Raw genomic sequence first — 26,776 nt, forward strand, 5'->3', positions numbered from 1 at the left:
CCTCCATTGCATGCTTTTAGCCCCTTTATCAAATATAAGATAGTTGTAGTTTTGTGGATTGGTTTCTGTGTCCTCTATTCTGTACCATTGGTCCACCCGCCTGTTTTGGTACCAGTACCATGCTGTTATTGTTACTATTGCTCTGTAGTATAGTTTGAAGTCTGGTATCGCTATACCACCTGATTCACACTTCTTGCTTAGCATTGTTTTTGCTATTCTGGGTCTTTTATTTTTCCATATGAATTTCATGATTGCTTTCTCTATTTCTACAAGAAATGCCGTTGGGATTTTGATTGGCATTGCATTAAACCTATAGAGAACTTTTGGTAATATCGCCATTTTGATGATGTTAGTTCTGCCTATCCATGAACAGGGTATATTTTTCCATCTTCTAAGATCTTCTTCTATTTCTCTCTTTAGGGTTCTGTAGTTTTCATTGTATAAGTCTTTCACCTCTTTTGTTAGGTTGATTCCCAAGTATTTTATTTTTTTTGAAGATATTTTGAATGGAGTGGTTGTCCTCATTTCCATTTCAGAGGATTTGTCGCTGATATACAGGAATGCCTTTGATTTATGCGTGTTGATTTTAAATCCTGCCACTTTGCTGAATTCATTTATTAGCTCTAATAGTTTCTTTGTAGAGCCTTTTGGGTCTGCTAGATATAGAATCATATCATCTGCAAATAGTGATAATTTAATTTCTTCTTTTCCTATTTTTATGCCTTTAATTTCTTTCGTCTGTCTAATTGCTCTGGCCAGTGTTTCGAGAACTATGTTGAAGAGAAGTGGAGAGAGAGGGCATCCCTGTCTTGTTCCAGATTTTAGAGGGAATGCCTTCAATTTTTCTCCATTCAGAATGATGCTATCCTGAGGCTTAGCATAGATTGCTTTTACAATATTGAGGTATGTTCCTGTTATCCCTAGTTTTTCTAGAGTTTTGAACATAAAGAGATGCTGTACTTTGTCGAATGCTTTTTCCGCATCTATGGTGATGATCATATGGTTCTTATTTTTAAGTCTATTGATGTGGTGAATAACATTTATTGATTTCCGTATATTGAACCAGCCTTGCATCCCAGGGATGAATCCTACTTGATCATGGTGTACAATTTTTTTGATATGTTTTTGTATCCGATTCGCCAGAATTTTATTGAGGATTTTTGCATCTAGGTTCATTAGAGATATTGGTCTGTAGTTTTCTTTCTTTGAAGTGTCTTTGTCTGGTTTAGGTATCAGGGTGATGTTGGCCTCATAGAATGAATTTGGAAGTTCTCCCTCCTTTTCTATTTCCTGAAGTAGCTTGAAAAGTATTGGTATTAGTTCTTCTTTAAAGGTTTTGTAAAATTCTGCTGTATACCCATCCGGACCTGGGCTTTTCTTAGTTGGTAGTCTTTTTATGGTTTCTTCTATTTCCTCAATTGATATTGGTCTGTTTAGGTTTTCTATATCCTCCTGACTCAATCTGGGCAGATCATATGACTTAAGAAATTTATCTATGCCTTCACTATCTTCTGATTTATTGGAGTATAAGGATTCAAAATAGTTTTTGATTATCTTCTGTATTTCTGAAGTGTCTGTTGTGATATTGCCTTTTTCATCCCGTATGCTAGTAATTTGAGTTCTCTCTCTTCTTCTCTTCGCTAGCATGGCTAAGGGTCTGTCGATTTTGTTTATTTTTTCAAAGAACCAACTTTTAGTTTTGTCAATTTTTTCAGTTGTTTCTTTTGTTTCGATTTCATTAATTTCAGCTCTGATTTTCATTATTTCTTGCCTTCTACTTGTTTTGCTGTTGTTTTGCTCTTCTTTTTCAAGGATTTTGAGATGAAGTATGAGATCATTTATTTGTTGGTTTTTTCTTTTTTTAAGGAATGAACTCCAAGCAATGAATTTTCCTCTTAGAACTGCTTTCAATGTGTCCCATAGATTCCGATATGTTGTGTCTGTGTTTTCATTTATCTCTAAGAATTTTTTAATTTCCTCCTTGATGTCTTCTATAACCCATTGATCATTCAGTAACCTATTGTTCATTCTCCAAGTGATGTATGCTTTTTCCTTCCTTCTTTTATCGTTGATTTTCAGTTTCATTCCATTATGATCAGATAAGATGCATGGTATTATCTCTACTCCTTTATATTGTCTAAGAGTTGCCCTGTGACATAATATATGATCTATTTTTGAGAAGGATCCATGTGCTGCTGAGAAAAAAGTGTAACTGCTTGATGTTGGGTGGTATACTCTATATATGTCAATTAGGTCTAGGTTATTAATAGTGTTATTGAGTTCTATAGTTTCCTTATTCAACTTTTGTTTGAAAGATCTGTCCAGTGGCAAGAGAGGTGTGTTGAAGCCTCCCATGATTATGGTGTGGTGGTCTATTAGACTCTTGAACTTGAGAAGAGTTTGTTTGACGAACATAGCTGCACCATTGTTTGGGGCATAAATATTTATGATTGCTATGTCTTGTTGGTGTATGGTTCCCTTAAGCAGTATGTAGTGTCCCTCTTTATCTCTTTTGATTAACTTTGGCTTGAAATCTATTTTATTTGATATGAGTATGGACACGCCTGCTTGTTTCCGAAGTCCATATGAGTGATATGATTTTTCCCAACCTTTCACCTTCAGCCTATGTATGTCTTTTCCTATCAAATGCGTCTCCTGTAGGCAGCATATTGTTGGGTCTTGTTTTGTGATCCATTCTACTAGCCTGTGTCTCTTAATTGGTGAGTTTAAGCCATTAACATTTAGGGTTATTATTGAGATATGGGTTGTTCTTCCAGCCATATTTGTTTATTTCTGTTACTAAACATGGTTTGTTTTCCTCTTTGATTATTTCCCCCCCCTTTACTGTCCTACCTCCCACTGTTGGTTTTCATTGTTATTTTCTATTTCCTCTTCCTGTAATGCTTTGGCGAGGATGTTTTCAAGAGATGGTTTTCTAGCTGCGAATTCTTTAAACTTTTGTTTATCGTGGAAGGTTTTAATTTCATCCTCCATCCTGAAGCTTAATTTCGCTGGATACACAATTCTTGGTTGGAACCCATTTTCTTTCCGTGTTTGAAATATGTTATTCCAGGATCTTCTAGCTTTCAGAGTCTGTGTTGAAAGATCAGCTGTTATCCTGATTGGCTTACCCCTAAATGTAATCTGCTTCCTTTCTCTTGTAGCTTTTAAAATTCTCTCCTTATTCTGTATGTTGGGCATCTTCATTATAATGTGTCTAGGTGTGGATCTCTTATGATTTTGCACATTCGGCGTCCTGTAGGCTTCTAGGATTTGGGATTCTGTCTCATTCTTCAAGTCTGGGAAGTTTTCTTGTATTATTTCATTGAATAGACTGCTCATTCCTTTGGTTTGGAGCTCTGTACCTTCCTGTATCCCAATGACTCTTAAGTTTGGTCTCTTAATGTTATCCCATATTTCTTGGATGTTCTGCTCATGGTTTCTTAACAGTCTTGCTGAGCTGTCTATGTTCTTTTCCAGTTGAAATACTTTGTCTTCATTGTCTGATGTTCTATCTTCTAAGTGTTCTACTCTGCAGGTAGTATTCTCCATTGAGTTTTTAAGTTGGTTTATTGCTTCCTGCATTTCTAGGATCTCTGATTGCTTGTTTTTTATAACCTCTATCTCCCTGTATAGTTGATCCTTTGCTTCCTGTATTTGTTTGCGTAATTCGTTGTCAAAGTGATCTTTCATTGTCTGATTTTGCTGTTTAATGTCTTCCTTGATACTCCAGATCATCTGAAGCATGTATATCCTGAATTCTTTATCTGACATTCCATCTGCTGCAGCTGTTACCTCTTCTAAAGTTGCGTTGACCTGCATTGCTTGTGGTCCTTTCTTTCCTTGTCTTTTCATACTGCTTGCGTATCTTTCCTGCAGGTGCGGGCGGCGGCTCTGCTCTCTCCTTATTCCAATTGGGGTGTCGTGGCTACCACGCCAGCAGGTCACTGGGCCTGTTCTGGGAGCTGGTGGCGGCTCTGTTCTGCCCCTACTCCAATTGGGGTGACAAGTGTACCACGCCAGCAGGCCACCGGGCCTGATCCGCCGGTCGGTTGCAGGTTTGCCTACCCTGCAAGCGCGGGCGGCGGCTCTACTCTGCCCCTACTCCAAATGGCGTGACGTGTCTGTCATACCGGCAGGCCACTGGGCCTGTCCCGCTGGTCGGTCGCAGATCTGCCCACCTTTCGGGCACGGGTGGAGGCTCTGCTCTGCCCCTACTCCAACTGGGGTGTCGTGACTACCCCGCCTGCAGGACGCTGGGCCTGTTCCTGGCAAGGGAGGCGACTCTGCTCTGTCACTACTCCAATTAGGGTGGTGTTTGTACCACGCCGGCAGGCTCCTGGGCCTGATCCGCCGGTCTGTTGTAGGTCTGCCTACCTTGAAGGCGCGGGCGGCGGATCTGCCCTGCCCCTCCTACCATGCCTGCGGACCCCTGGGCCTGATCTGCAGGTTGATCACTGGTCTGCTCACCCTGCGGGCACGGGTGGCGGTTCCACTCCGCCCCCACTCCAATTGGGGTCACGTGACCACCACACCGGCAGGGCCTGATCCGGGCGTGGGAGAAGGATCTGCTCTGCCCCTACTCCAGTTGGGGTGACGTGTGTACCACACTGGCAGGCCACTGGGCCTGACCCGCCAGGCTGTCACAGGTCTGTTTACCTTGCAAGTGCGAAGGGCGGCTCTGCCCTGCCCCTCCTACCACGCCCATGTACTACTGGGTCGTGGGTCTGCCCACCTGGCGGGTGTGGGTGGCGGCTCCGTTCCGCCCCCTCTCCAATTGGGGTCACGTGGTCACCACGCTGGCGAGCCGCTGGGCCTGCTCCGGGGGCTGGCGGCGGCCCGGCTCCTTCCCTCTGGCTCGAGGACAAATTGAGGAGACTCGGGTGACTGAGCCTCACCCCCCTTACCAGGAGACCAACTGCTTATGTCACCGCTGGTATTGATGAAGATCTCTCCTCCACCGCTTTCTGCTGACATCAGATCTCTGCCATGTTGGTATCCTATGCGAATGGCAGCATTTCGTTCCCCTTGCCGGGCAACCCAAGCAACGGGTGAGTCCTGACCGGCCCTCAGCAGGACCCGGACCGAGACGCAGTTTCCTCGGGCTCCTAGCCCCGGTCCAGGGAAGTTCCAGGAGCCGGAACTCAGCCGCTCCGTGCTTGGTGTAAGCTCCTATAAGTGTAAGCTCCAAGAAGCAGTCCCCGCGGGCTCAGTTCCGGGAGCTGGAATTCGGCTTCTTAGTGCTTGGTGTTTGCTCTGATAGTAGCAGGGTCCAAGAAGCAGCCTCCGCAGGCTCCGCAGCCCTGAGCCAGGGCGGTTCCGGGACGGTTCCGGGAGCTGGAACTCGGCCGCCCCGCGCTCGGTGTTCACTCCGATAAGATCAGATTTTAAGAAGCACCCAGGCGCTGAACCCTATCAATCTGTCTGCAAGCCGCAGGCGAATTGCAGCCTGAAATTACCTGTTCTATGGCTGAATGAGCTGCGGTCAGTCAAAAACAGGTATGGTGACGTCAGTTTACCAACATGGTGGCTGCTGGCCTCCTCTGTGGTCTGACCGGTGTGGAGAACCGAGATGGACCGCTTCCTTCCCCCGTCTCGAACCCAGAATTCAGCCCTGAGTGCGGTGCTTGCGCGGCTGGCAGAAACTGCAGCACTGTAACCCTGCGTCTCTATCCCAGCGCGCGTTGCAGACTCTAGCCGCGGGGCGATTTGCTGAATAAGCAGTGTTACCCTCCGTGCGACAAACCTCTCGCGTTTGAGTCCCCGTAGCTGATCCTCGTGCGATGGAAATCCTTCCTCCAGGTTCCGGCGCACCCCACTATTGCTGGAAATTCCTAACAAGATATCCTTTAGCCGTCCTGACTTGTCATACTCCCACACAGTGAAGCAGCACACGGGGGTAATGCACTCCCCTCGCCGCCATCTTCCTTCCCCCCACTAACAATTCTTGGTTAGATATTTTTATCCTTTGCTAAAAATGAAGTTTCTCTTAATGGTTTGTCATAAAAGGTGAGATTTTATGATAAACTCCTATAGAGATTCTGAGTATCAGATCTAATAGTAAGCCATCAAACATAAAATTAGGGAGATTTTTTCACAAAAACTTTTCCTCACTGTGTATAATGTCAAGACAGTGAACCTGCTCTCACAATTTATTATTTTTTTTCTTTTAAAAGTGCACTTAATGAAACATAGATCAAAATGCTCTTTTTATGACAGGCTATACTTCCTTGGTCACTTTCAGTACTGATCTCCTTTATACCTGGTTTATAAAGACATCTCTCCTGTCCCACTCAATGAACTGTACAATGTGATCAGGTTGAAAAGAAGTTCCAATAGCCTTGAATCTTCCTTAGTGTTCCCTTAGTTTCACTGACAGGTGGTGCAAAGCCACAGTAGTAAACATCACTTTTCTGGTTTTCACCTGTAGGTGAACTTCATGGTTCTTCTAAACAGTCTACTTGAGAAAACTTTTAGTTTCACAAATGAGGTTAGCAATTAGAATTTGGTAAAGCTCTCTTGATAAAGCCATTGCTAAAATGGAAGCTATGGGTAATAGCTTATTTATTTATTCATTTATTTATTAGTTATACATGACACAAGACCTTTATTTTATTTATTTATTTTTTTATGTAGTGCTGAGGATCAAACCCAGTGCCTCACACATGCAATGCAAGCGCCCTACCACTGAATTACAACCCCAGCCCATAGTTAATAGCTTTTTGGTAGGTTAATATAATTATTCTTCTTGAGATAACATTTATCTTGAGATAGCATTTAGAACATCAGGGCTATTTGAGGATAGTTTCAGCACCTGACATAAAATATTGATGATAAGAGGCAATTATTGATGTGCATCATAACATGAAACAGATTTTTAATTAAACTGAATGACTTAACTCTTCATGTTCATCCTTTTCTTTAAACAGAATTTTACGTATCTCAAGGAAGTAAGGTATCAAGCAGTAAAATAAATGCAAAAAGCAGCATCCCTTCATTGAAACCATAGCTTCTCATGGGTAGAACTTTGAACCATGGTATTCTACGTCACTGTAGCAGTGAAATCCAAAAGTAGAGGTAGACATTTTATGAAACCTTGTTGTTTAAGGCATCGTTGTTACTCTGTGCAGATGAAGGATGCAACAAGAAACCCAACATTACTGTACATAACAGGATTTGTTAAAGGTCTTCACTGCCTGATGTCTCTAAAATGCTTTAGACTTAACAGTACTCAAATATTTTTAACATAATTAATTTTCCAGAAATGGAATTAATTTCATGTTCTCTGAATATATGTAAAATAACATATGTAAGTATTTCTTTCACTTCATGTAAAGTGATATACCAAGTTTCGTTATTCTTTATTTGCAGATATTTCTGTCAGGAATTTCTATATAATCTCTCCCTTATTGCTGATTAATGACAATTTTAGAAACATTGATAATATATAATTTAAAAAGGATCATATGTTAGCCCACCAAATATTTACATTAAAAATGATATTAGGTGGGTATGGTAGCACACGTCTGTAATACCAGCAAGTAAGGATATGGAGTCAGGAGGAGCACATGTTCAAGGCCAGCCTGGGCAACTAGTGTGACCCTTTCTCAAAATAAAATAGAAAGGTCTGGGGATATATCTGAGAATTGGAGTACTGCTGGGTTCAATCCTCAGTACTGAAACAAATAAAGCAAACAACAACAAAAAAAAAACAATGTATTAAAATGCATTATTTTAGTTGTATGTAATTGAATTAGTTGAATTGAAACCATGTCAGTAAACTTTTGAATAGCTAAGGAAAAGCACTGAAATGATTTATTTCCTTTGATAGTGTGCAGTTGTTAAAGGAAAAATATATACGTCTGCTTCCCAGACACACATGCGTGTTTGCATACACATTATTAGTTGAGTTGCTTTTGTTTTAACATAAGAAAAGCTCGATTCAAATTATCTAGAGCTACCAGAAATGGTGACACAGGCCTGTGATGCTCATAGCTAAGGAGGCTGAAAAAGGAAGATGGTGAGTTCAAAGCCAGCCTCAGCAACTTAGAGAGGTCCTAAGCAATTCAGTTAGACCCTGTCTCTAAATAAATGTACAAAAAAGAGTATATTGGTGCAACCAATCTGGAAAGCAGTATGGAGATTTTTTAGAAAACTTGGAATGGAACCACCATTTGACCCAGCTATCCCACTCCTCCTCAGTCTATACCCAAAGGACTTAAAATCAGCATACTATAATAATGCAGCCTCATCAATGTTCATAGCAGCTCAATTCACAATAGCTGAACTGTGGAAGCAACCTAGATGCCCTTCAATAGATGAGTAAATGAAGAAACTATGGTATATATACACAATGGAATATTACTCAGCATTTAAAGAGAATAAAATTATGGCATTTGCAGGTAAAAGATGGAATTGGAGAATATCATGCTAAGTGAAGTAAGGCAATCCCCAAAATCCTAACACTGAATGTTCTATCTGAGAAGTGAATGCTGATCCATAATGGGAGTTGGGGGATAGAGGAATTTTATTGGGCAAAGGGGAGGAAGGGGTTGGGGAGGGTGCATGGGGCAGGAAAAATGGTAGAATGAGATGAACATCATTACCCTAGGTACATGTATGACTGCACATATGGTGCAACACTACATTGTGTACAACCAGAGAAATGAAAAGTTGTGCTGCAGTTGTGTACAATGAATCAAAATGCATTTTATGCATTTTTCTGTCATATATACCTAATTAAAATGAATTGATTAATTTAAAAAGGGAGTGCTGGGAATGTGGCTCAGTGGTTAAGTACCCCTGAGTTCAATCCCTGGTACAAAAACAAAAACAAACAAAAAAATTAGTTAAAATGAAGATTTTAGTTAATTTTGGGCTTCCAAAGAGTGGGAGTGGCTTCAGAACTAAAATGTTCACATTCTTTTATTAGGGCTCTGTCTCAATCCCTCCCTGAACTCTGCTTCTTCTCATTGACTTCTTTTTTCAGTTGGACTTGTGGATGGCATTTTCAATTTTCTATTCTCATCAAACTCACAAAGAAGAGTGTTCCTTCTCTCTGTATACAGTGGCAAGTTCCAGAGAACAATGTGATATTTCTAATATGTGACAACTCTCTGAGTTGTGATGTGTGTGATGGAGTCTGCTTTCAGATTTTAGGAAATATTGGAAATAGATTAAGCCCTCCCAAACTTTTTTTTTTTTTCAGTGTTGGGATCAAACCCAGGACCTTAAGAATGGTGGGCAAGTACTCTACTAATGACCTATGCCTTTGCCTCCTTTTAAAATTTTTAAATATTTATGTTCATTTATATATTTGCTTATTGAGGTGGGGATCAAACCCAGACCTCATGTATGCTAAGCAAGTGCTCTACCTCTGAGCTGCAAGATTCATAGTAATGAAGAATATTCGGATCTTGAAGCAAAGGAATTCTTTAGACTTATACTTCTTCTACACAATTTTTAAAAACCTAAACATATATTAGTTAGAGATTTTTGTGTTTATATAAAGATATCCTTCAATTCATTTTTATTTCTTCTTTGCTTGAGTACCCAAATATGAATCTTAAGAGATAAATCCTTTATGAATAAAAATTACCATTTTTAATCCCACTGATGCAAGCTAAAATATCTATTGCATACGATTTACTTGAAGTCTACAGAAAAGAATAAGACTATGATACGCAGAATATTCTCATTTACATTCCTATTTGTAACATTTTTTGTGTCAATGAGCATCTTTAAAACATTAAAATGAAACAAAAACAATGAAAATTCCTCAGTGATAATACTTGTCAAAACTTTTATCTCATAGATGAATTATTTGTTAAAGCATGCAATAAATGATTTAAAATTAATTATATTTGATATTTCATGCAGAAGTCATTTGAAAAAAATCATGCAAACTTAGAATAATGGAAAAAGCAAAGGCATTCTTTAAGATTCATCTTGAAATTCCAAACTATGAATTTCATTCTATTGTTTCAACTTCTACTTACTCCTATGTTAGATATTCACTAGAATTTTAATGAACATCATTTGGTCCATGTTATTAGATAGGTATTTCTCAATACTTATCTAAGCTCCATCCATCTGTTCTTTTACTGTAATATCTCATTCATCCACTCACTCTCCTTTTTTTTTTTTTAGTAATTACTTTGAAATGTAGTGATGGGTATATGACTCAGTTATAGAGCACTGTCCTTTGTATGTGACCCTGGGTTTGAAGCTGGTCTTGCAAAAAAAAAAAAAAAAAAAAAGAACCAGAATAGAGATAAAGCCAAGTGATTAATTTAATTTTATGTTTAATTATAATAATTCAATATTATATCCTTTTGACAAATATGAAGATAGCTGTGTCTAAACAGAGCTATATTTCGATTAAAATATCATATATAGTATCTTCAAATCAATGAAATTCTATAGTATTATTTTATAAATATTTTCACTTCTATGACAATTTTCACTTTTATAGATAACTATAATATGAATACCTAGTACCTCCAAATTATGCATACAGTGCTTCCTGTTCTTTGAGTGTAAAGCTAAGTTCATTTTCTGAAATCCTTTGATTAAGACCACAAACATAAAAGTAGGATAAATCTGTCAAAAAAGGACAATTTGCACAAAAGAGTTCAGATTTTTCAGCTGACAGCATTTTAGCACGCAGAGGGGAGTTGTCAAAATTTCACTACAGGCAGTTTCATTCTATACAATGATATATTTTAAAGTATCTTGAAAAGAATAAGGTGGTAAAATTGACTACCATCATCCTGGGAAAATATTCATATTCTTTTATAACTCTATGTACCTATTTGGTCTTATGCTTTGGTCATTCAAATCCCATTTCTGTAAGTTTCTGCAATATCTTTGCATGGAAATTTCTGTATACAAGTCATTGGGGGTATATATTGACTTCAATCAACTAACATGCTGGCAAATTCTGTGGAACTTGCTTCCTGGCATTTCGCAGACCACATTGATTTTGACCCAATTGTAAGTAAAATAAGCATCCCAAGTCACTTTGTTTTTTAAAACAACAGTTAATTTCACATACAAATCTTTATACACACACACACACACACACACACACACATATATATATATATATATATTGTTTTTTTTTCTTGTCAAAACCTCTTATTTTGACCCTATGACTATGTCATTATACATGTACATGTACAAAATTTTTTTCCACATTTTTTATTAATGCATTATACATTTTTATATCATGGTGGGCATCGTCACTTATTTATATATGCACACAATATAACAATATAATTTGTCCAATATAACTCCTCAGCACTCTCCTCTTCCTCCCCTCCTCGAATTCATTCCCTCGTCCCTTTCCTCTATTCTACTGATCTCCCTTTTAATTTTCATAGAATCACCACCACCACCACCACCATCTTTCTTTTCCTTTTCCTTCTGTAGCCCTTAATCTTTGGAATTTGGCTTATTTTGTTTAACACCATGTTTTCAAGTTCCATCTATTTTCCTGCAAATGACATAATTTTATTTCCTTTATGTTTTAATAAAATTCCATTGTGTAGATATACCACATTTTTTTATCCATTCATCCACAGATGGTTCCACAGTTTGGCTATGCTGAATTGTGCCACTATAGACATGAGTATACATGTACCATTATAGTATGATGACTTTAATTCTTCAGGATAAATACCAAGGAATGGTATACCTAGGTCCTATGTTGGTTCTATGCCTAGGCTTTTGAGGAAACTTCATACTGATTTTCAGCATGGCTGTACTAATGTACAACCCTACCAACAGTGTAAAAGTATACCTTTTTTCCCTGCATCTACTGCAGCATTTATAATCCTTCATCTTCTTGATGAATGCCATTCTGAGTGGTGCGAAATGAAATCTCAGTATATTTTTCATTTGCATTCCCCTAATTGTTAATGATGTTGAACATTTCTTCATATATTTATTGTTCATTTTTATTCCTTCTTTTGAGAAGTGTCTAATTCATTCGCACATTTATTTTCTGGGTTATTTTGTTTTTGCTTTTAGTGCTGACTTCTTTATATATTGTAGATATTAATCTTCTGTTATAAGAATATCTACCATAGATTTTTTCTAATTCTGTATGTTCTGTCTTCACATTCCTAATTATTTCCTTTGCTGTGCAGAAGCTTTTAATTTGATGGCATCTCATTTAACAATTCTTGTCTTTATTTCCTGGGCTTTAAGAGGTCCTTTTGAGAAAGTTGTTGCCTGTGCCTACATGCTAAAGTGTTGACTTTACATTTTTTTCTAAGAGTTGCATAGTTTCTGGTCTAATTCCTAGGACTTTCATCAATTCTGAGTTGATTTTTGTGCAGGGTGAAAGATAAGGGTCTAAGTCTCTTTCTTCCACATAAGGATAAATATTTTTCCCAGCACCATCTGAAAAGGGTGTCTTTTCTCTAATGTGTGTTTTGGCACAGTTAAGGATTGGATGACTTAGGTTTGTCTCTGTGCCTTCCATTCTACACCATTTGCCTATGTATCTGGGTTTTTTGGCTAGTACCATGCAGTTTTTGTTACTAAAACCCTACAGTATAATTTAAATTCAGGTATTGTGATGCCTTAAATATTGCTTGTTTTTGCTTAGAAATGCTTTGGCTATTCTGGGTCTTTTTTTCTTCCAAATTGATTTTAGGATTTTTTTTTCGAGTTCTGTGAAGAATGTCATTGGTATTTTGATGAATGCCATTGGTATTTTGAATCTATATATTACTTTTGGTAGTATGACCACTTTTCACAATATTAATTTTGACTATCCATGAACATAGGTGGTCTTTTCAACTTCTGAGGTCTTTAGTTTCTTTCTTCAATGTTCTATAGATTTCACTGTTGAGTTAAAAAAAATACACAAGGGAAGTATGAGAGTGAATATTACAAATAAATTTGACTTACAGATTGACAGTATTCACTTGTGTTCATTCCTCTTTCAGCATTTCCTGAGTAAACCAAGAGACTTTACTTCTCAGTTATGACAGTTATTTTTTGCTTTTTTATAGACAAGTAATAACAATGATAAACATTATTGAACACCTACTCTGAGTAACACATGTATTTATTGTGCCCTCTTTACCAAATGCATTTCCAAGTTAAAGTTCATAATTTTATTTCTCTGATTTATAAGTTCCTAAAGTTAAGAGTTCACCAATGTATCTCCAATATTTGGTATCAATCATACAGGAGCACTCATTAAATATTGTCCAGATGAATGATTGAGAAAGCATAGAGACTAATGATAACTCATTCATGGTTTTTTTCTTTGCCATTTTTTTGTGTTGAATTATTCTTCTGCTCAGTCTTTATAAGCTACAGGATAAAATATGATGAGATGACTTACAGATAATTTATTATTTGTGAGTGGCTTATTCTTGAACAGACCTATATCATCAAGAAGATAAAAATACTTCATTCTCACAGTCCTATGCATAATGTTATGTCATTCTTAAAACACTATGAAATATCTGAATATCATTTAGAAACAAAAACGTTACATTTCAGAAAATTTGAATTATCAGCTAATCATGCCTAGATTTAAATATCTCACTATACAAATTCTGAGTGTCAGAAGAACATAACAAACATTCAAGATTCCACAGCATGTAAATCAAGACCCTGAGGAAGGAGGGTCAGAAGATTAAGGCCAGCCTAAGCAAATTAGTTGGCCATAGTCTCAAAATAAAATTTAAAAATGGGCTTGGGGATGGCTAGTGGTAGAATACTTGCCTAGCATGGGAAAGGCCCTGAGATCAAATCCTGGTTGAAAGGAAGATTGATTAGAACTCAATCCAAAAATTTATTTCTGAATTGTGTTCTTCTAAAAATTAATTATTAAAGAAACTTTAGGTGCTGGGGTTGTGGCTTAGTGGCAGAGCACTTGCCTATCATGTATGAGGCATTGGGTTTGATTCTCAGTACCACATACAAATAAATAAATAAGGTCCACTAACAACAACAAAAATTAAATTAATTAAAATTTTAAATAATAAATAATATAATGTAATATATGCATAAATTCCAGGGGTTATAAAAGACTTCTTTGGAAAACCGTTATTCTTATTGCTTATTTTTCCTTTTTGTTTGTTTACTGAAATTTTCACTAATGGTAAGATGTCAAAATGCAAAAAAAAAACAGCATTGCCACAACCCAAAAGGAAATATTTATTAAAGGGACAGCAAGGGTAAAGAAACACACACTTACTTAATCTTACATGCTAGATGCTGGTACTCCTGTGTTCACTATTAATTCCAGTCTCCGAGTAAGTCTGCATAGATTATTTCAAAACAGGTACATTGACTCTAAATATTTCTTTCATAAAAAAACCTTTATTCACATATTGTAATATTTAAAAAATTGATTAGTCCATCAATTTTCTAAACTTTATATAAGTATTTGTTATCATAAAAAGAAAAAGAGGAATGTAGAGGAATGAGCATATAAACAAAAGTCATAAGACTAGTAACATAATTTTCTTCCTTTCACCAGAGGGTGAACTTAGGGTTTCTCATCACTTGCCTAGGCCTGTTTCCTTTCCTATAAATTAAAGTTGTTTGTCCAAATGAATTCTCAAGAGACTATTCCATCTCTTTCATTTTTTGCTTTGTCTAATTAAGCATCTCATTATATATCATTGTGTTTTATATTTATAATTTTGTTGCAGTCATCATTATTACATTGCCTTATAAAATGTTCCCTAGTTTTAATTAAAAGAGTGTCAAGTTAACTGGGCCACTGGTGACATTTTGGGTCATGATACATTCTTAATAATGTAATGCAGGGATCTGTATTATAGTGATTAAATAGTAGAAGTTCTACAATTAACATTTAAAGCAGGCTTGACACAATGCAGAATATCAGTTAGGTTCTAATATGGCAGCAATTGAAATAAGTGTGTGTGTGTGTGTGTGTGTGTGCGTGCGTGTGTTATGAGGGCATAAAATAACTCCAGAAAGATTTTAATGATACTAGTAAAAGAAATTGCTTGGTGGGAGGAGAAATATGATGTTGGTTAGATGTTTTCATTTTGTCCCAGTTGAATATGTCCCATGTACCTGTTATAGTTATTTAAATAATTTTAATAATAGGCTTTTTTAAGATTTGAAACAGTTATTAAGTTATATGTTAATTTTCTATTATTAAAAAAACAAATTATTCTTAGAGGCTTAAATAACATAAATTTATTATTATTATCTTACAATTCTCAAGACAAATGCTTGACAATGGTCTCATTAGGCTAAAAATCAAATTTTTCTATATATTCTGGGATGTATTGTATTTCCTTGTCTTTTTCAATTTCTAGAAGCAGCCACCGTTCCTTGGTTCTGGCTTCCTTTCTCCATCTTCAAAGCCAGCAGTGGCTTTCATGTCCCTGGCCTACTGTTCTGCCTCCCACTTCTACTCTAAAGGTCTCATGTGATTTCATAGCACAATCTCCTGCTCTTAATCTTACTCACATCTGCAAAATGCCTTCTGTTATATAATGTAATATATGCATAAATTCCAAGGGTTATAAAAGACTTCTTTGGAAAACCGTTATTCTGCCTAGCATAAGGTATAAGCAAAATATGTAAGGTAGCTTTAATTCTTAAATCAGAATTACTCTATTTTAAACAAAATGTGGGAGTGGCCTTTTGTATTTCTGTATTATTTGAAAAAAAGTGGAATCATTGACCCTGATCTTCATGCTCACAGCATAGTTCTGCTGATTTTCCTGTTACCTAAATTTTGGCATTTCTTTGTCACAGCTCCCTATACTAAACACTAGTGCCCACAATGCAAAAGGCCCAAATATTGACCTCTTCCATAGTAAAATATTTTTTTCTCACTCATCTGTATACAAATTATGAACTAAGTGACTTACTGATAAAAAAATAGAATTGTTGTGGGAGTGTGGGTTATGGATGGAGTCATTTTAAAGGTCCTTTTTCCAGTTTTTAAAAATCACAGTGGTTCTTCATTAGCAAACCCTAAAGTTTAAGCCCTCCTTCAAAAATTTTAAAAACAATGCCAAGAGATGGCTAATATACCTGTCCTCTTGTAAGTAGAATATGATGTTCTGCTCATTGTCTGAGAAAAAGTTACATTTAGAATTCCATGGGTTCTACAATTTAGTCTTTAAGTAATGTAAACCTTTAATTTTAGGCAGCCTGGAAATGAGAACTGAATTTTTTTTTAATGTTTCAAAAATTATAGCATATTTGCCTCTTCTGGGTATTTTATTTTTTATTTTCTTTGATGCTGAGAATTGATCCCAGGTAAATAATATGCCACTGAACTATATTCCCAGCCCCAAAAGTGAGTATTTGTATAAAATGTGAAGTAATGGGTTGTAAAGTAAGCACATGGTCCCTGGATTTGCAATCTGATATCCTTATACACTATTGTATAACTTTTGACAATGTTTTTTTTTTTTTTTTTTATTTTATTTATTTTTTTTTTTTTTAATTTTTTATTGTGGGTTGTTCAAAACATTACAAATTTCTTGAAATATCATATTCCACACTTTGATTCTAGTGGGTTATGAACTCCCACCTTCACCCCATACACAGATTGCAGAATCACATCAGTTACACATCCATTGATTTACAAATTGCCATACTAGTGTCTGTTGTGCTCCGCTGCCTTTCCCATCATCCACCCTCCCCCCTCCCCACCTCTCCCCTCCCCTCCCCTCCTCTCTCTCTACCCCCTCCACTGTCTAACCCTGAGGGTCTCCTTCCATTACCGTGCAATTTACCTTCTCTCTCCCTTTCCCTCCCACCTCTCATCCCTGTTAAATGTTAATCTTCTTCTCCTGTTCTTCGTCCCTACTCTGTTCTTAGTTACTTTCCTTATATCAAAGAAGACATTTGGCATTTGTTTTTTAGGGATTGGCTAGCTTCACTTAGCATAATCTGCTCTAATGCCATCCATTTCCCTGTAAATTCTATGATTTTGTCATTTTTTAATGCAGAGTAATACTCCATTGTGTATAAATGCCACATTTTTTTTATCCATTCGTCTATTGAAGGGCATCTAGGTTGGTTCCACAGTCTTGCTATTGTGAACTGTGCTGCTATGAACATCGATGTAGCAGTGTCCCTGTAGCATGCTCTTTTTAGGTCTTTAGGGAATAGACCAAGAAGGGGAATAGCTGGGTCAAATGGTGGCTCCATTCCCAGCTTTCCAAGAAATCTCCATACTGCTTTCCAAATTGGCTGCACCAATCTGCAGTCCCACCAGCAATGTACAAGTGTACCCTTTTCCCCACATCCTCGCCAGCACTTGTTGTTGTTTGACTTCCTAATGGCTGCCAATCTTACTGGAGTGAGATGGTATCTTAGGGTGGTTTTGATTTGCATTTCTCTGACAGCTAGAGATGTTGAGCATTTTTTCATGTACTTGTTGATTGACTGTATGTCCTCCTCTGTGAAGTGTCTGTTCAGGTCCTTGGCCCATTTGTTGATTGGGTTGTTTGTTCTCTTATTGTCTAATTTTTTGAGTTCTTTGTATACTCTGGATATTAGGGCTCTATCTGAAGTGTGAGGAGTAAAGATTTGTTCCCAGGGTGTAGGCTCCCTATTTACCTCTCTTATTGTTTCTTTTGCTGAGAAAAATTTTAATATTTATTTTTTAGTATTTGGCGGACACAACATCTTTGTTTGTATGTGGTGCTGAGGATCGAACCCGGGCCGCACGCATGCCAGGCGAGCGCGCTACCGCTTGAGCCACATCCCCAGCCCTTGACAATGTTTTTAACCTTAAGGAGCTTTAGTTGTTTTGTTTTGTTTTGTTGTTAATGGGAAATAATATTTATTTTACATAGTGCTTCTTAGTATTAGGCTTTTAGAAAAATGATCATTTTCATTAAATGACCCACAATTTTGTAATGTGTTCGTTCCTGTTTATAAGAACTACAAAGTGAAAACTAGAGATTCAGGGAAGTATTCTAATTTCTTTGCCGGTCTGCAATTCTATTTCCAGTTTTTTCTTGTAATATTTGCTACAATTGATTTTTAAGACTTCATGGAATATTTTTTAAATGGTGCTACTAAAATTCAACATTCATCATTTAACCACTTAGTCCATTTTTCATGCTCGTGAAAGAAAGAAAAGTGTTTGTGTGGTTTTATAAAATAGAGTCTCCTCTATATCTTTGAGCACCTGAAACTCATCATAAATTTAAAAAAATATATTCCTTAATCCACTGCAATTTCAACATGAGGACCAATGTGATGTTTGGCAAACTGGGCAACTTCTGTGTCTTTCAGATTTGTTGACTTTTTCCCTCAACAATTACTTAATTGAATTTCACATTGGATTTATTTTTCATAATGTATCTTCTTAATTTTTAGATATAGTAAGGATAGTGTGGTCATTCTTAAACCTTTATATTATGTGATAGATACATACTTGAATAATTTTAGATGACATTAATGATGTTTATTTGGTTCAAAAATTTGGTTCAAAATATTCTGGCATGGGGGCATGGGAGGAAAGAAATGAAACCATATAGGCCCTTAATTAACCATTGCTGAAACTGGATAAGAGGAACACATTCTTAATTTGGTCCTTTTTAGTACATGACTGAAATTGTTTGCAATTCTGTAATCATCTCCTTTCTAAGCTCCATTCACCCCTAACGTTCCTTCTGCCTCACCGCACCCTGCCATGGTTTCCACTATTCCCCCACTTGCCCTTCCTGCAGACCTCCGCTTTGCCCTCATTCCCTCACATCATTTAGGTGCCCGCCTTGTGCTCTTCTCCCCCACCTCTAATAAGGTACGTATATTGTACTATGCTATGATTACTTAGTCCTGCATCTAGACCCAAGTCTGTCAGTGGATGGATGATGTTTATCTTGTTCTCATGGAATCCTTAATACTGGCCGCAGAGTAGGACTGTGCAGTGGAGAAATATTTGCTGAATGATATGCACACATACACACACTTATCACAAGTTATCATTTGTTTTCTGTGTGGAAAGAGATACAGAGATACCCAGCAAGGAGAAGTCCATCAGTGCCCTTTGCCCCTCCATCAATGACTTATTTCCTGGATAAGTCAAGCATGTAGTTGTTTCTGTGGTACCTTGTCTTTTTCTAGATTCACTAAAAATATGTGATTAATATGATGAAGTGGATAGGAAAAAAAACCAGTTGGCAACTTTACAAGTCTTTTCTTTGATGATTACTTTTGATTTGTGATTACATTGTCACCTGAAAAGCTGACTTTATAAATGCCAGATGGTTATAGTTAGAGTGGGATTTGATGACAAAAAAAACCCAAGCAGTTATAGTGCTAGGCATGCTTGATTTTCCACAAGCCCAAACAACACATTGACCTCTGGTATTTTGTTTTATCAGCAGCAGAGATGATCTTCAACAATAAAGTAAACTTTTTTTTCAGGAGGCTTAGCTACTTTCAGAAAAATTCCATATGCCATTCTTAAATACAGCTTAGTATCAATTCCTTTATTCCCACCTGGTATCATTATTGTAGTAGAACACAGAGACATAATGTACTATCATCCTAAAGTTTGTAAAAGCAAAATGATAACATTACTAAAAACCCCAGGAGCAAAAATGTGGCATTTCCTTTATTGTCTTTAAAGGGGGAAAGTGTCATATCTCTACAGCAAAATAATCAAGATGAGCAGTTGGAAAATTTAAAGCAAACAAACAACAACAACCAAAAAAAGAGGCATGATTGTATCTGGAGGGCTGTAAACCATTAAACTTGTTTATAACACTATATTGAAATGAAGAAAAATTTAGTTGAAAATGGTGTAACTGAAGAAGCCAATGGAGATTTTATGATACTAAATGTGTTTTTATTTTAATAAGGAAGTTATGTTCATTTTCCCAATTGTATATAATTGTATTTTATCGTATCTTTTTAACCAATGGTCAGTGGTTGATGTTATTAATATTATGATGGATAGGAATAGAATTTGAAATAAATTAAATGGGTTAGGAAAAAGTATATAAAACCAGTATATTTAACCCTTTGACTTCATTATTAAGTTTAGATTTGAGGGCTGGGGGTGTTATTCAATAGTAGAACACGAGGCCAATATTATGGTTTGGATCTGAAACATCCCCCAAAGGCCCGTATACTAAAGGCCTGGTCACTACTCTGTAGGGATATTGAGAGGCAGTGGAACACATAGGAGGTAGGACTTAACGGAAGGCATTTATATCATTTGGGACATGCGCTTGAGGGGAGTCTTTGGATGCTGGCCCCTCTCTCTCTCCCTCACTTCCTGACTGTCCCTTGCTCCTAGTTATAATGTACTGCCTTGCCATAAGCCAAAAGCAAGAGGGCCACGTGACCGTGGACTGAAACCTCTGAAACTGTGAGCAAAAATAAACCTTTCCTCCTTATAAATTGATTTTTCACAGGTATCCATCCCAGGGACAAAAAGCTGAATAAACCCACCTACCATATATAAGGTCCTGGGTTTGATCCCAAGCAGCACAAAGTAAATAGAAAACTAAAACTAGGTGATTACAATAAAATTAGATTTGAGCCCTTATCTTTCTTTTTATCTTTTTAGAGTTTCTTATCAAAGTCAGATACTGTCTCTTGTCATCTGGTGAACTCTCCAAGTACTGTTCATGGAAATTAAACTAGGCCTTTCCTGAGCACACTGTGAAAAAATGGCAACCTGACCATTCCACTCCAGGTCCCCTCTAATTCATTCTAAGTTCTTTCCATTGCCCTTAGTATCTCAAACACATAATGTAGTTGTTGTAATTATGTGTATTGCTCTTTTTCTGTCTCCCTCTACATAAGGATATGGATTATCACTTTTATTTTGGTTTGTGGTGAGTGCAAACCACTGATAAAGGCACCTGTGGCAGATTAAGTAATTAATGGAAGAATGAATCTGTAATTTAAATAGATAAAAATTACTGAGTGCTATGCACCAAACACTGTTCTAATTACTACATATGTACATATGCGCGTGCCAACACTATGAAGTAAGTGCTTTCATAATTCCATGATACAAATGAGGAAATTGCGGCACATAGAAGTTGAGGAACTTGATACTTACTTTGCTGGGTTAAATGGCTAATGGCAGGATCTGCATAGCAGCACAGGAAGCCCTGCTTCCAGCTCATGATCTTACCTGCAGGTTAAATTGCCTTTACTTTGTAGACATGGCCTTATAAAGAAAACAAATACTTATTTTCCCAAATAAATAGCTCCCAACATTTTTATTGTCTCAACACACCTGAAAGATCACAGCTTATATACCTAGAAAATAATGTCTTTTCCTGGGAGGCTTCAGAGGGAGGCGGCTGCAGGCTGGCTATAAAGCATCCTCTTTCTCTCTGTCTCTGACATCACTCTTAACAACCACCACCTTGACTTGACTTTCAAAAAAAGTCTTCAGCTTCTCAAAATGTCAGCCTCCTCATTTTAAAATGTGGGTTTCGGACTACAAGCTATCAAATGTCTTTCTCCTTCCAAATTCTGTGGTTCTATAAATGTATTTCTGTGCTCAGATGTGCAGGTGTAGTATTGACAGTAGAAAGAGAGAAAAGCCTTTTCCTCTACTGAATGCTGGTCAAATCCTTTCTATATTTGAACTTTAGTAGAAATTGCACAGGGTTCTTCAATGAAATAGAAATTAAATGAAAGTTGAAAAAGAGATTGAAGATAGAAGAATAATGGCTTTTTTGGAATCCATAATAGCCTTTGGATTTTGCTGCTAGGCTCTGTTGACCAGACCCTTGCAATTTCTACCTCTTTGGCATACCTGGCACTGAATAGTTCACATTTTCATTTCAGAACACGAGTGGGTCTTTTTTTTTTCCTTCTATTTGCTAGATTATTCTCTGCTTTTACCCTCTCACTATAGTTGAACTATACAACCCCAGGCCACATTATCTGTTTTATTTTTCTATAGTTGGGGAGATTGTTTCTTTCCCAGATATCAGTCACCTTAATATTACTTATTTCAAAATCTGATCAACCAAGACTTTAGTATTATACCATCTTAGGTCAAAAAGAAAGAATCTGAAAAGCATCTCCATAATAATCAATACTTTACCCATTGATGTGAAAAGTAAAATGGTATAGCTTCTTTTGAGATCAACCTGATAGATCCTCAAAAGTATACACATGTAGCCAGGGTCAATAGGTACTGCATGACTGTAATCCCAGTGACTCAGGAGGCTGAGGAGGAGGATCGAAAGTTCAAAGCCAGCCTCAGTAAATTAGCAAGGCCTAAGAAACTTAGTGAGACCATGTCTCAAAATAAAAAAATAAAAAAAGGGCTGTGGATGTGACTCAGTAATTAAGTGCCCCCGGTTCAAAACCCAGTATCAAAAAAAAAGTATACACATGCAATTACTATATGATACAGTAATTCCATTTTGGGGTATATATCCAAGAGAAATGCATACTAAAACGTGAACATGAAAGGTCTTAGTATTGTTGCTATATTAGCCCAAAAGTGAAAATTATGCCAAATGCCCATCAGTTGTTAACTGGATGAATAAAACATGAGCTGTTTATATAATGGAATATCATTTAGCAACAAAAAGAAAGATTTATCCTTCAAAAATGGATAAGTTTTGAACAAAGACATCGATTAAAAAGTCCTGATTATAAAAGATGACACATTATATAATTTCATATGAAATGTTCAGAATAGGCAAATCTATACAGACAGGAAGTAGATGAGCAGTTGCCTAGAACATTGATAGAGTGAAAAGAAACAGGGAGTGATAGCTAATGGACTTGGGATTTCTTTTTGTAGTGATAAATATACTCTAAAATTAATAGTGCTGTTTTATTTCACAACTATGAATATACTAAAAATCACTGAATTGTATACATAATGACTGAATTTTAAGGTATATAAATTATATATTAATGTAGATACATGTATATGTATGTGTAAAAATATACATATATATGTATATTCATGCAAATGTGTCCTTTGTCCTAGAGTAAATATGAATAATGTCTAACTCAGAAGTTAACTGCTATTTTTTTTTCCCTATTGCCACTGGTTTTGTGTTTTCTAGAGAAACCTCTTCCCCACTCTCTTAGCGTAAATATTTGGAGGTTTGAGAATTAAACCAAAAAAAGACAGATTAACAGGATAAAAGGCATGCAATTTTTATCAACATTTATACACATGGAAGTTCACAGAAAGAAGTGAAATTCAAATAAGTGGTTACGTTCAACAATTTATATGTTTTTTAACAAAGCAAAGAGAATTTGGGCCTTGAGGAACAATAAATCTTAAGGAATTGACTAGAAAATAGATGGAACTAATGGAAGATAAGGATGATTTTTGTGGGCTGTGTTTATATAAAATCATCTTGCTTCTGGCTCCCATCTTCAATGTGGGTCATTCTTCTTTTCAGGTACTAGGGTGTCTGGAGAGGGACACTTCCTCAAAGGGAAATTCATACCTTGATTTTAGACAGCTGAGCAGAGGGCAGAAAACTCTTCTGAAAAATGTTCATTCTCAGTTGCCTTCAGCTCAATGTAATCCTTATCCCAAAGTGGCACATAATAGGGTAGAATATTCTGGTCCCCTTCATCTTCTAGGTTCCTCAACTATAAGAATGAAGCTTTTATTTCTTTTCTTTTCCTTTTTAATTATTTTATGAAACTTGTCATTAATCATGTTTGTTTTTTTATGTACTTCATAGGAACTAAAATTAAAATGGCAGCTGAATCAGCAGCACCAGGAAGCTCAGTCTTCTAAATTGCATAACCATTGTAGTTAACCTTTAAAATTGAAATTCTGCAGCACAAAAGATTTAAATGCTAAAAGATTCATAAGATGAATCTTAATTTGGAAGTATATTTTGTGCAAGAAACAAATATGATAGAAAATGATTAAAATAATATTTTCAGTGCATTCTCACCTAGCTTCATAGAGCTAGGAAGGTCAGAGTGAATAACTAATAATTTTAGCAAAAACTACCAAGAATTTTTAATGAATGGACCCACCCACTATGAACCAAAGAAATGACAAACTCCAGGACTTCCCACAAAATATTTTTTTCATGAAAGTTATCAAGAAAGTTTTAAAATTTTATTCATAAAGAGGGAGATTCAAATACTTAAAATTAATAAAAATATTTCTATATTCTACATATAGAAAGCTTCAAAACTAATTTCTGTTTGCTAAAAATAATTTAAACAGAAATATGCTTTTTTAAAATATCAAGGTCACAAATTTTTAATGTTATTTTCCAAATTAATTTATAAAGTTAATGTAAGATTTGTATTGTTTTTGTGGTGGTGGGGATTGAACTCATGGTCTCATACATACCACAGAAGTGTTCTACCACTGAGCTATATTCCCAGCCTTAAAATCAATGTAATTCTAATCAAAATCTCAATATGATTTATTGTTTTTAAAAATCAGGAAAAAGGGAATAAATTCTAGAGAAAACTGGACGGAAAAATGTACTTTTAATATTTGAACAGTAAAAGCAATAACAGATGTAGTATATCACATGTTTGAATATATAAAGCTACGAAGACAAATACTGGGCAAGCTACTATGACAACAGGGTCAGGAGGAGAAAATGATGAACAAGAGTAAATATGTCGTCTATGTGAGAGTATTCTAGTGAAATATTTTAAAACAGTATGTTTGTCATTCTTTTTACGTCCTGAAGTTCCTTTTGAACTGATTGCTATTTTTTTTTTTTAACATTTCATTGCTGTGGATTGAACCCAAGGCCTCATTCATGCTAGGCAATCATTCTGTCACTGAGCTGCATCCCTAGTCCTGATCACATTTTCTGTTTAAATTATTCACCATTACATCCCTAGTCCTGATCATATTTTAGTTGAAATTATTCACCATCACATCTAAGATAAATGCTTATGGAATTTATTTATGATTTTGTCATAATTACTAGTTTGTTTACAGTAATTCTTAAGGAGTCAAATGGAGCTTGCAGAGGGAATGGAGTCTTCTCATTATACACAGCCCTCTCCCCATGTTCTGATGTGTACCTTCTGATGAAGAGCGACTACTTCTCTAGGAAGCATTTCCTTAGTTAGACACAGATTAGAATAGGCTCTATTAATAATTAAGTATTTTGTGGATAAAAAATTGAGTGCCCCTGACAAAGTAAAATGAAAATCTTTAATAGCTTTTATTCTGTGGATCAGAACTCTCTTATCAACAAATTTAAAACTATTGCTGCCTTTCTGGCCTTCCTCTAAGCCTTAAGTCTGTGTCCATTCCAACCACTTTGGCTTTCCTTGACACACAACATCTTGCGGTCAGCTAGATTTCTCCTTGAAAAGAGAATAAAGATTTTAGAAAACCGGCTTCAGGTCTTGACTATCCATAACCTCATTCCCTTGCCTGTTTGCTATCCCTCTCACCCATCTGGGAAATATACGCATCTGTGTGATTGTGTGCTACCTACAGTGTCTGTGTTGAGCACCCTTGAAGCTCTTTGCTCATCTCCAGAAGAGAAGCAAATGTGGCATTTAACTGAACTGCTTACTTCAGCCTGAGTAAGGGAGATAGTTCCAAAAGCTCTTACTTGACAGAGTTTCATCACTAAATTCTGTAATATGATTTTCCCAAGGTTTAGTATAATGATATTTTCTTTGAGAAATGTATTATGATATAAATTAAAACACCAGATTTGTAGTCAAAACATTGTGGACTTGCTTTTTATTGGTTGCGTGTTCCTGAGCAAGACACTTAATCTTCTCTGCTTTTTTTTAAATTTAAAATTATGTATATATTAGCATAGTATATGATCCTCATAGTAATAGTGGTTAAATAAAAGAGATGTTTTGTAATTATTGTCATATTTTGAAGGCTCTATTCCTGTAGACATGAAATTAATATTTTTTTATATGTGAGGCTGTTTCAAGCCAATATAAAGTGAAAGATATATATTATTTCTGTTTACAGGAACCACAGAGTTTCAAATCAATTCATATGTAATGATTCAGGACCTTAAAAATAGCAATGTCTTTGCAGCCAAGTGTGTAGTCTAGCTAAACAGGTGGTTTTATAATAAAGATAATCTGAAGTTTTTAATAAGCAGTATTAAACATAGACTGCTAACAGTGCACAATTGGTAACTTGTTCCTTTTATAATAGTGCTTTAGTATTCCACTGAAACATGGCTAGTGGATGTGCAATATTCTTAGTTACCATTATGAGGGACTGTGTATATTACAGCTTCTCTACTGTCTCTGCTGTTAGCTGGGAAAATGCTGGGAGCAACAGCAGCTACTATCAACAGGGAGCCATATTAATTATTTGAAATGTGCCTCATAAGAGGAATCAGCAGAGTTTATTACAAGTCGAATATTACTTGAAACGGGAAGGTTACTCTAACTGTTATCATAATCTATGTGTCATTAACTTTCCTTGTTTAGGAAAAGAGATTAACAACCCTGTAAATTGCTATAGTAAATGTGAGAAATATAACTGCATATTCCCATGTAGAAAGGAAGTGGTGGATTCTTCACTTCTACCCAAACCGTTTTTTACATAAAGCAGCTTTAGAAAATGAACTGACTATGTAATTATGCTTCCTTGCCTCAAAATCCTATGGTTTGCTGCATCATCAATATAAACTATAGTTACTTTGAGTATTAGAAAAAAAAAAATGTATTTAAGCTAGCTTTTTTTTTTTTCCTAAGAAAGGGCCTCACTGTGTTGTCCAGAGTGGTCTTGAAAATGCTAACAGTTTTTTAAATCACCATTTTGAATTCCAAATCAACTAGCACTTAAACTCATAAGACAAAAAGC

At 36.3% G+C, this 26,776-nt stretch overlaps 1 protein-coding gene across 22 annotated transcripts in view; it reads left to right on the plus strand.

Annotated features, from left to right (window-relative positions):
- Positions 1-26,776, plus strand: part of Adgrl3 (adhesion G protein-coupled receptor L3) — a 785,567-nt gene that overhangs the window by 513,993 nt on the left and 244,798 nt on the right. The window lies entirely within an intron of this gene.

Source organism: Marmota monax, unplaced genomic scaffold, assembly GCF_021218885.2.
Source record: "Marmota monax isolate L192 unplaced genomic scaffold, Marmota_monax_Labrador192_F-V1.1 WCK01_AAM20220418_F8-fsc00025, whole genome shotgun sequence".
Taxonomy (NCBI): Eukaryota; Metazoa; Chordata; class Mammalia; order Rodentia; family Sciuridae; genus Marmota; species Marmota monax.